We start from the raw sequence: 8,211 nt of genomic DNA, 5'->3' as shown, positions 1-8,211 counted from the left end.
ACGGACAACGCACCATCCCACTTTACAGGTGAGTTAAAAACCATCCCTGGGAATATTATAACAAACAAACTACATTTGGAAGCTGTCCGGGGTTCAGTGATGATCGTGAAGAGAGCCCTCGGCACAAAAATTTGAAAACAGAAAACTTCACAGCTTGGTCCATGAATTGTGACCCCTCACCGAAATGAAGGAGGATACTTTGAGCCTACCCTGGAAGAACTCCATTCCACATTCTGAAACCTGCATATGTAGACACCGATCAATGACACGCGCGCACGCACACACGCACGCACGCACGCACGCACGCACGCACGCACGCACACACACACACACACACACACATACACACACACACACACACACACACACACACACACACACACACACACACACACACACACACACACACACACACACACACACACACACACACACACACACACACACTTGGCCGATATCGGCAGTTTTTCGGGAATCAGCAGGTTGGAGTCAGTTCGATTACCAACTGCAATACGTACTGTATTCAACCCAGAAACCTTGAGTTGCTTTAACCGAAAAACCACGTTTCATTTTCAAGGATACCATCACAAACAATATTCTTTTTAAACAGCTGAGTGTGATGGGTGGAAAATAATTGGCTCAGTAAGTTAGAAAACACGTTAATTTAGAAAACACGCTGCAAACGGCTTGGAAATCGGGCTTTATCAAATATATTTTGCTATGAAATTCCCAAAGGCAAACATATAACCTTTTAAAGCAAATCCGAAAACCAAATGCTTCAGAAACAGGCACAAGGACAAAGGAAAACCTGATAGAACCTCCATAAGATACGGGATGAAACTTTGCCACCACTGCACCCGTAACAGGCATGGCATGTCCACACACCCGCGGAGAGTCCGTACAGATCCAAATCTACCCTTATGTACCACGCCTGTGTGTGCTGTATACATACCTCAACTTTGTGGTAACTGTCGATTGTACGTCCCGATCAGGACACAAACTGTACTGTACATCTCGGAAAGGCCTTAGTCACATTTGCTCTACGGCGGGATACGGCGGCCGTACGCCCTCTGAATTGACAGAAACGTGCGGCGGCCTCAGGGTGGCCCGACACCGCCTGGCTATCTTTTACAGGCCGTAGGGGTCGCCGTGGAATTATAACGCGGAGTTATAGCGAACGCAGTGAGCTTCATAATTAACGCATGCACATTCGAGAATAGGAAAGAATAGGAAAGAATAGGAAAGAATAGGAAAGAATAGGAAAGAACAACAACAACAACAACAACAACAACAACAACAACAACAACAGCAACAACAACAACAGCAACAACAACAACAGCAACAACAACAACAACAACAACAACAACAACAACAACAACAACAACAACAACAACAACAACAACAACACAATATCCCTGGCTATTTGGAATCCGTGTCGTCAGCTATGACCTTTTGCTTCTGGTTGTTTTTAAACGCTGTGCGGTGTATAAACACGATTGGGTTTTATTTCTATCTTGTGAATATTACTTAACGCGTACACATGAGAGAATAGGAAACAACAACAACAACAACAACACAATACCCTGCCAATTGTGAATCCGTGTCGTTGGCTATGACCATTTTGCTTCCATTTTTTTTTGCTTCTGGTTTTTTTTTGTTTCCGGTTTTGTCATGTGCAATGATGCATGCCGGGAGATAAAGGCATCGTCGGATACATGAAAGACCCAAATAATATCAGACATGGTGTATATTTCCTACACTGGTTTTAATAAAGATATCTCCCGCATCATCAAAAAATAATTTTTTCATCGTGATTTACATTATTTGATCGCTAATTCCGAAGTAATCGGAAATTGCGTATACAGTTGTGAACAAGTTGTCAGTAAAGTCAGAAGTGAATGTAAAAAGAATACTACGTTCACTTCTAGTATTTATTTTTTCAGATGAGACCCTGTTCCAGGCGGTGTGGTTGTTGTTGTGAAGGTAATGTTGAGGTAATATTTATTTTTGCATATGAGATCCTGTTCTAGGCAGTGTAGTTATCGTTGTGAAGGTGATGTTGAGGAATTTTTTTTTCAGATGAGATCCTGTTCTCGGCGGTGTAGTTGTCGTTGTGAAGGTAATGTTGAGGTTATATTTATTTTTGCAGATGAGATCCTGTTCTAGGCGGTGTTGTTGTTGTTGTGAAGGTAATGTTGAGGTAATATTTATTTTTTCATAGCAAAAAGACGGTTTAATTTGATATATTTAAGAAGTGAATGTCAGAAGAATTCTACGTTCGCTTCTCGGCTTTGCCTATTCCATATTAACTTTTTCATTTCTACGTTGACGTAGCAATTCGACATGCCGTAGTTGTGACGTCGTTGTGTTCCTCGTCGACCGTACGTAGGGCGTATGGTGGACTTGCGTTATTTGTGCGGCTGCCGTAGTCTCTTATCAATGAAAAATGAATTTTGCCCTAAAAACCGAATACATTTAAAAAAACCGAACACAACGAAGCGTTCATGTTTGTTCACGCGTCTCCCCACCTGTTCGACGCGCATCATCGCGCTTTGTTCATCCAGTTCGTCGGTGGAAGTACTCGTGAAAGCATCTCTCGTATGTCGATCGCTACTTTCCCTCGTGTTTTCACCTTGATTTGTGCTGTTTTTTTTTATTTTTTACTCATCTTGGTTTTAATTAATAACAAAAAAGCAATCCGATGACGTGGTGTGACGGACGGTCGGGCAAGGATTTAATGTCACAGAAAAACCGGTTGTAATTTGGAATATCCATGATTACCTCAGCCCGATGCGTTTCATAAAAGTGGTTGTGGTTCTGGGGGCATCATGTTTGATGAGCTGCCCTGGGGGCAGCGCTAGCAGAGTGCGCGAGCGATCGGAACCCAGGCCGGAGCATGATCCTGTGTGGACCTTTGGATGTGGTGATTGTACCAGTTTACATAAAATACACCGCCACCGAAGGTCATTTACTCATCTTATTTTACCTTAAACATGGGGAATTTCAGTTGAAAGTGTCTTGAAAGTGGGTTTTCTTGGGGTCCAAGAACGGATTAATTCACTCCATTATTTCATATTGGGAAAATAGTTTGGGAATCAAACTTTTTGCAATCCGAACAGCCTCTGGGAACGAATTCAATTCAGATTCTGGGGGCACCACGTACTGGTATATTCCGAACTGTTATATTTTTATTTCAGTAAAAAAAGAACTGGTATAGAAACCCACTCGTTACCGTCCATCTGGCCGCACGTTCGCCTTAGGGCCCCCCTGTGGTCACCTTGCGGGCACCTTGAGGCTACCTTGCGTCTGCCTTGAAAATTCTATGGCCGCCGCAGGGACGCCCTAAGGTCACCGTGCGACATCATATCAAAGACCTTATGGCACCCCCACGTTTTCAATCTCCACAATTTCTAAATATGCAGTGCGGCTCCCCGAAAAATAAAAACATATGTGACTACTACATTGTGTGACCGTGGAAACACTGCGGCCGCCGTATAATTGTTAGTGGCCGTAGATTTTGGAGACCCCACGGCCGCCGTGGCAAATGTGACTTAGGCCTAAGTGGCGAAGGCACTCACACACTCCAACCGAACGCCTGGCTTGGCAAGCGATTACCAAATGCCCTAGATACAACTATGTGAAATGAAGACGAGAGAAGAACCTTCAGAGTTTAGGCTTTATTCCATTTGATTGAAGCCGCTTCTACGGGCACACCAGGAAATACAGACGCAGCATGGAGTACAAGCAGTAAGGTACACACGCGCAACTAATCACCGCAAAATAAATCAGTATTATATATCAATCAGTGTTCTCACCATTCAATGAGCACCAAGTGAGCCGGCGACATACAACGGCAATGCCCCAGGGACAAAACCCCGCGGCCGAGCCGAACCTCAGCTTTATCTCTTCTGTGCTCGAGCCGGGCATCACGTGGTCACACGTCACGACCTTCCATTCACCACATTCTCCCCATCTTTAAAATGTAACTAGAGGCCCAGCTAACGCACCAGGATTACTTCAGCGCTACAGGAGTATACATTTCAAGCAATGCGAACTATCTAATCTACAGAAGCATACATGCCAAGCAGTGAGGATTATTTGGAGTTGTAGGAGCATGGTAATGAGCATCGATATATTATGTAACGAGCATATAGGGGCATGAGCATCGAGGATGCCAATAATCCCCTTTACAGATTGAGTCGGCGAGGGGGTATTATTCGCCGGCCTCTCTGGGAGTAGATGGCGGTTTCACTTGAGGGAGGCTTCCGATCCTTTTGGTGAGCCTCGACTCGAGCCGGAGATGACTCCCCGATCGCCCCCGGGTGGAATGCGGTAGCTCCGCCGTCACCCTTCTCGGGTGGAGTCCCTGGGGGGGAAACACCTGGGGAGGGAATGTCAGGGGGAGGTGTGCCAGATGGTGGTGTACCGGCGGGGGGAGTACCTGAGGGAGCCAAATGACGAACCGACACAGTGGTCTCCCTGCCATCCGGGAGCCTGACATGAGCGTATTCTGGATTAGTATCGATGAGTTCGACCTCTTCCACCATGGGTTCGTACTTGCTTTGTCGTACCGGGCATTTCATGAACACTGTTCCGGGATGGGTTAGCCAGTCGGGCACCGAATGGCCGTCAACATAACGTCGTTGGTGAGTAAACATTCGTTCGTGAGGAGTCGCATTGGTGGACGTGCAGAGCAGAGAGCGTATGGAATTCAGAGCGTCGAGAAGGGTAACCTCCCACCGCTCGGGCCCCAGTCCTCTTGATTTCAACGCCAGAGTTACGGCTTTCCAAATAACTCCATTATATCGTTCCACCTGACCATTACCCTGTGGGTTGTAACCCGTCGTTCGACTAGTTGCGATGCCGTGCTCTAATAGGAACTGTTTTAGCCCGGCCGACATGAAACACGGCCCTCTGTCTGAATGTATGTACGAAGGTTTCCCAAACATAGCGAAGAGGTCAGACAGACATTTCACGACAGTGCCCGAGGTCATATCCGAGCACGGAAACGCGAAAGGGAACCTTGAATACTCATCAACAACAGTGAATATGTATCTGTTGTCTGTCTCGGTCGGCAGGGGCCCTTTGAAGTCAATGTTTAGTCTCTCGAAGGGAGAAGTGGCCTTGATCAGTCTGCCAGGAGCCGAACCATAGAATCTGGGTTTTAGTTCAGCACAAACAGGGCATGAAGCATTCATTTGTTTAATATCTTCAATAGAATAGGGCAGGTTCTGTCTGCGTACGAAATGTGCCATTCTGGTTACCCCGGGGTGGCACAGAGACACATGGAGGTCTTGCAAAGCCCGACCGATAGCGGCCGAGCAGTAGACCCGCGAGAAGGTGTCTGCAGCAGGGTTTTCCCTCCCGGGCCGGTAAACAATGTAACTGTAGCAGGCTAGGTCTATCCGCCATCTCGTAATTTTTTCATTCTTAATTTTCCCGTTATTTTTCCCATCAAACATGAATGCCACGGATCATTGGTCCGTAACGAGCGTGAAGTGGTTTCCCAGTAAATAATGTCTCCATTTACGCAGCGCTTCGACGATGGCGTACGCTTCCTTCTCTATCGCTGAGTGTCTCTGCTCGCTTCCAGAGGGAGTTCTCGAGAAGAACGCGACAGGTCTCCCAGACTGATTAAGCGTAGCAGCTATCGCATGATCTGAAGCGTCGGTCTCCACCACAAAGGGCACCGAGCTATCGATCGATAAAACCACGGAATTACTGATATCGTCTTTGAGGTTGTGGAAAGCTGTCACAACAGCGGCATCTGGTGGAAAGTTTTTGCAATGCACTAGGGGATGTATTTTCTCGGAGTATTGCGAAATCCATCTCGCATAGTAAGCAAACATGCCGATCACCCGGCACATTGTCTGCAGGTCCTGAGGTGGGGGTAGCTCACGAAGTGGGCGCAATCGTTCAGGATCAGGCTTAATTGTGCCGTCGGCTGTCGTGTAGCCGATAAGGTCAATTGACCTTGCCGAGAATACGCATTTCTCGTAGTTGAGAGTCAGATTATATTTTCTAGCAATGCTCAAGAATCTGTCCAGATTCATATCATGTTCCCCCTGATCCCTACCGCACACTGTGACATTGTCCACGTAAACAAAAGTGTCTTTGAGGTTTTCATCTGAGATGATGTCGTCCATAACCCGTTGGAAGCAAGCTACCCCATTCGTGACACCGAAAGGTATTCTCCTGAATTGGTAGAGGCGCCTACCTGCCTGGAATGCGGTGTAAGGTTTGTCTTCCTCTCGGATGGGAATTTGGTGATCGGCGCTTCGCAAGTCGATGGTACTGAATACCTTATAATTGGCCACGCGTTCGACTATCTCGTCTATGCGCGGCAAAGGGAAGGCGTCAAGTTGGGTAAAGCGATTGACCGTTTGGGAATAATCGACAACCATTCGTTTCTTATGGTTCTGACTGCTGGTTACTAACACCTGTGCGCACCATGGCGAATCGCTCGGTTCTATAATTCCTTCTTCCAGTAATCGCTTGGTTTCTGAAGTGATGAAATTCATGTCAGCAGTGGTATATCGCCGCGATTTGATCGCTATCGGTTTGCAGACCGGCGACAAGTTAGCGAACAGCTGGGGGGACGTTACCTCGGCAGTGGTCAAAGCATTTAAAATTAGACGAGGTTTGCTTCCTCCAAAGGGTATTTCGACGCTTGTGTGCTGCTTGAGGACATTATGACCCAGAATTACGTCTGCGCACAAATCACGAAGCACCAGTACCCTTACATCCCGATGCGTGTACCCTTTTACGTCCAATTCGACTTTGCAGTACCCTCGTACGCGGGACTGTAGTGAGGTGGCGGCCATGCATACCGTATTGTCTGTCGGGTGGATTATCCATTTCCTGCCCTTCACTAGCGAGCTGGTGACGAAACTTTCAGAGCTACCGGTATCAATCAGTGCCTCAGCCATATGCCCGTTAATTCGTACGTTGATGATAGCCTTGGATAGATTCCCCGGGGAGGCTGCAGTTAATTTATTTTGCGAGTAGAGAGCCGCAGAAGTCGGTTTATTTCTCCTTAGAGTAGATTTACATACCCTGGCATAATGCCCTTTCTTGTCGCAATTCATGCATGTGGCATCTCTGGCGGGGCATTTTTGACGGGGGTGCCTTTTGTACCCACAAAAGAAGCATTTACCAACCAGAGTAGCTGTTGGAGTAGCAGCTGAGGAGTTTGACGTGGCCTGTGTATCCGGCTCCCCAGGTGTTTCTCCATCCCCTATGTCTGGCTGTGTCTGTGCCAGTGGGGTTCCTTGAGTTCCCATCGTAGCAGCGTTCATTAGCAGCATCGGTGTCCCAAATGACTCAGATTGCTGCTGTGCCATATCCATCGCTCGAGCCTGATCGACTACATTGTCAAGAGTGGGTTGCGCTTTCTCTAGTAAGCGTTGCCGTATGTGGGCTGATCTGAGTCCTTGGATGAATGCCTCCCGTGTCGCTTCCTTTCGGTGTTCCTCGGCGCTTACGGCCCGGAAGCTGCAGTCTTTTCCCAGCTGATTCAGAGCTTGCAGGAACTGATCGATTGTCTCCCCGGCAGCTTGCCTGCGTGTGTTGAGAAGATGTCGTATGTATACCTCGTTCTTGCGCTTCACGTAGAGCGCCTGCAGCACGTCGATCGCTGCTTCGTAAGTGTCGCACTCCGAGAAGAGCCTGTACACGCTGGGCGAGACATGATTCACGAGAGCGGCAAATTTGTCAGCTCCCTCTTCGATGATGGTCAGATAGTGTGAGAAGGAACAGAACCAATGCGACCATTTCATTTCTGCGTCAGTCGCGTTTGGGTCTGCGTCGAACCTCTCTGGTTTGTAGATCTTGTCCATCGTTGGTTGAGAGAGCCGAGAAAACCAAATGGAATAAATTGAAATGAAGACGAGAGAAGAACCTTCAGAGTTTAGGCTTTATTCCATTTGATTGAAGCCGCTTCTACGGGCACACCAGGAAATACAAACGCAGTATGGAGTACAAGCAGTAAGGTACACACGCGCAACTAATCACCGCAAAATAAATCAGTATTATATATCAATCAGTGTTCTCACCATTCAATGAGCACGAAGTGAGCGACATACAACAGCAATGCCCCAGGGACAAAACCCCGCGGCCGAGCTGAACCTCAGCTTTATCTCTTCTGTGCTCGAGCCGGGCATCACGTGGTCACACGTCACGACCTTCCATTCACCACACTATGCACCCTGA

The sequence above is a fragment of the Eptatretus burgeri genome, chromosome 4, assembly GCF_056783735.1.
Source record: "Eptatretus burgeri isolate ZD-2024b chromosome 4, Ebu_testis_v1, whole genome shotgun sequence".
Taxonomy (NCBI): domain Eukaryota; kingdom Metazoa; phylum Chordata; class Myxini; order Myxiniformes; family Myxinidae; genus Eptatretus; species Eptatretus burgeri.
The sequence above is the reverse complement of the archived record's forward strand: the minus strand, read 5'-3'. Positions refer to the sequence as shown.